The sequence below is a fragment of the Moschus berezovskii genome, chromosome 22 (genome assembly GCF_049115385.1).
Source record: "Moschus berezovskii isolate FMDL1 chromosome 22, NW_MosBer_1.0, whole genome shotgun sequence".
Classification (NCBI taxonomy): Eukaryota; Metazoa; Chordata; class Mammalia; order Artiodactyla; family Moschidae; genus Moschus; species Moschus berezovskii.
In genome coordinates, this window is record NC_142481.1 from 20,529,306 (window position 1) to 20,533,384 (window position 4,079).

The window sequence follows — 4,079 nt, forward strand, 5'->3', positions numbered from 1 at the left end:
TCCTCTCTGATGTTGTTTGCACAGAGGCTATGAACCCTAGTGTCTGAGCCCTAGAAAGGCACAGGACCAACCTAAGACTGTCCCCAGCGCCTGTCCCCCAGGTCCTCTATTCCCCAACACCCCAAGGGTGCTTTCTGGTCCATGTAGTGATGGGAATGAAGGCTCCTGTAAGGGAAGGTGGTGACTCTGACTCCGTGATTCCTGTTCTCCTTTCTTGGTTTAGCCACCAACTCATCAGCGTTTTGGTTGGACTCGAGGACAGTTTCTGGGTTCGGGAGGGATAGGGTGGTCATCCCCTCAGCTTGTTCGCTTTCAGGAATGTCCAGACCTACTGAGGGATGGGCTTCCTGAGCATCCTCAGTGACTAGACGAAGAAATCCATCCAGATTCCACCCCCAAGATGCCCTCATGGCTGCTCACTGAATTAGCCAGTGTGATGGCCAGTGCTGCCCAGTTCTCACAAGCCAGGCCACTCCAGCCCAAGCCTGGCATCTGGGGTCTCCAGTGCCTGGGGTCTCCTGGCTTCTGAACTTGGCTGCTATACACCACCCTCAGCCCAGAACCAGGAGTATCATGGGCAAACAAAACTGGATCACATCATTCTGCACAAAGCCTCCAATGACTCCCGTTACATCCAGAAGAAAATGAAAACTCCCCACTGTGGCCTAGAAGGTTCTCCAGGCTGCTGCCACCCTTCCTTTCCCTTGGCGTCTCAGACCCCCTCTTCTGCTATCTCACTTTGCTTTCTCTCCTGCAGTTACGCAGTTACACTAGCTTCTTCTTTTTTAAAAAAATATATATTTATCTGTGACGGTTCTTAGTTGGCATCATGCGAGATCTTTCGTTGTTGCTGCACAGGGACTCTTTAGTTGTTGAAGTCTTCAGTTGCTCTGCAGCATGTGGGAGCTTAGTCCCCCGACCAAGGCGGATCAAACCTGCATCCCTGCATTGCAAGGCAGATTCTTAACCACTGGACCACCATGGAAGTCTCCATACAAGCCTTCTTGCACATTCAACCTTCCGCTGTTCCCTCTGCCAGGAATCTTTGCTACTCGTTTCATGCCTCTCCCGCTGAGAGCGGCTTTCCTGAACCCTTCCCTAAGATAGCTCCTTTCCCCAGCCTTCTTTATCCGATATCTGCTCAGCACATATCAGAATCTCAGGCCAGCACTCTTCCTTCCTTGGTTGTCTCCCTGACCCTGGAACTCAAAGGTTCATGCCGGGCAGCTTTTAGAATGCGCCTTGCTCCAAGTCTGTTTTCTGAGAAAATTTGATGAATAAGTGAACGAACAGCCAAATGCACTGCTGGTAAGGAATGTAAATCAGTACCTTTGTAGAAAACCCCTAAAAACTGTTTTTCTCATTAACAATTGATAAGAAATCATTAAATGGAGAAAATACCAATCAGCAAAAATATTACAAATTACTTATATATGAAATTAACTATTAACTACATTCGCCTTGTAAATTACTGTATAAAATGTGTCGACAATGTACTGATTTTAGATTCTAACGTGTATCAACAGAATGTAAATAAAATAATATTGAAATACAGAAACATGAATTGTATAAGAAAGTATTTCTTTTCACTGCTAATTCCAAACTAGCAGATGCAAACTAGTATATATAGGATAGATAAACAACAAGGTCCCACTGTTTAGCACAGGGAACTATATTCAATATCCTGTGATAAACCATAATGGAAAAGAATATGGAAGAAAATATATATGTATATATATGTATTTTCTATACAGCGGATATTAGCACAAATTTGTAAATCAACTATACTTCAATAAAATAGAAAAAAGTTTTGGTAACTACATATGGAGTTTACCTGTTTATCTGTATTGATTATCTGCACAGACTCAGCACCATAGATGCAAAAACCAGATTGTGATTATTTTTTTTGAGGTACACCCCTAGAGTTTTTTCCCATGTGTGTAGAGAATAGTTACATTGCTTGTAATTTGCTTTTTATTACTTAGTAGTATGTTATGAACATCCCTAAAAGTCATTAGGGACATTTCTATAACATCATTTTTAAGGACTCTATTGTATGGAGAATATATATAATTTTTTACTCTTCCATTATTGGGCGTTCGGTTTGTTTCCAATAACAATGAACAACTTACAACTGAATCCTTATACACATCCATAATTGATTCCTTTGGAAGCAGAATCTTTGGCTCGTGCATTTTTAAGGAATTTGGTAGTATTACCAAATTGCCCTTCATAAAGGTCACCTAATTTAGCCTATCGTCACTGCTGTTGAAACGATTCATTTTGCCCCCTCCATAAGCACCGTATATTATCATTGCTTTTATCTTTACCAGTATAGAAGCAAAAATGATCTCTCATTTTTGTTTCAATTTGTGATGTTTTTGAGCATCTTTTATGTGTTTATTTGTCCTTTGTATGTATTCTTCTGTGAATTGCCACTCAGGTCCTCAATACATTCTTTTTCTGTTGAAATATTTGTCTTTGTTATTCATTTGTAAGAAAGCTTTCTACATTGGGGGCATTAACCTTCTCTCTGCTATATATGTTAAAAATGTTTTTTTCCTGATTTTGGTTTACCTTGAAATTTCAAAACTGTATTTTTCACTTATGAATATTTCAGGTTTGCAGAACTAAAATCTAGCTATCTTTTTTTTTCTTTCTAGTTTCTGCCTTGGGAATTGGTCTTAGAATAGGCTTCCCCATTACAATTTATGTAAATGGTACTTTTATAGTTTCACTTAAAAATTAAAATCTTAAATTCATATATGATTTGTTTTGATATATGACATGAAGTAGGGTGCTGGCTTTACTTATTTTTTGAATGAGTGATAGAATGTACCCATTACTTTATCAATTATCCATCCTTCCCTCACTGATATAAATGCCTTCATAAACGTATACATATTTGCTGTTTTAATCATTGGTGGAACTTCCCTGATGGTCCAGTGTTTAAGAATCTGCCTTCTAATCCAGGGGATGAGGGTTTGATCCCTGGTTGGGGAACTAAGATCCCACAGGCCTGGGAGCAACTAAGCCCCTGCATCACAAACTGCAGAGCTCACATGCTCTAGAGCCCTCGTGCTGGAACTAGAGCGAAGCCTGCACACTCTAGAGCCCTTGCACTGCAGCTAGAGAGAAGCCTGCACACTCTAGAGCCCTCATGCTGCAATTAGAGAGAAGCCTGCACTCTTTAGAGCCCTAGCAACTGAAGCTAGAGAGAAGCCTGCATGCTCAGTGAAGAGCCAGTATGCCCCAACCAAGATCTGACACAGCCAAAAAAAAAAAAAAAGAGTAAAAATTTTTTAAAAAAGTTGCTTTCTGCAATATATTTTAATAACTGGCTGAGCAACTTTCTTCTAATTTCTCTTGTCTTTTCCCTTTTTTCCTTTAAAACCTGTGTCCTGGAAATTTTTTACTTATTCATACTTTTGGATGAAATTGGAAATCAATGTGACAAAAATCTCAAAAAACTTTTGATGGAAGTTGGGTTGGGCTTGCACTCAATTGAAAGACTAGATATGGGAAGATTGACGTGTTGACAGTGCAGAGCCTTTCTGTCCAGGAGCTAGTGGTTCACCTTTCATTATTCACTGGAGCACTGTTTTATGTTCACCCATCATTTTCTGGAATGTTTTTCACATAGGTATTGCGCATCTAGAAAATAGTGTCATTAAGAACCTAGAAAAACTAATTCCCTCAGTAATTCCACCTTTATTGATCAGTCTTAACAATGTGAACAAAGGTCTATACATAAAGATTTCAGTCACAGTATTATTTACATTATAACCTGGATTAGATGAGTTAAACATACTTTAAACGAACAATAATTGAAAGGTGATTAAAGAACTTTTAATTCAGTCATAAGTCGAAATATTATGCAGCCCTTAAAAAGATACTCCACATTTATGGAAATTACTTTAGTGGAAACGTTACATAGGAAATCAGGGTTGAATATTATATGGACACTTTTATATTGTATGTTCATCTTCTATGTGTATCGGTGGGATGGTCACATAATAAGAGGAGAAAAATATACCAAAATGTCAATAAAAGTAGTTATATTTGGGAGAGGTGTTATG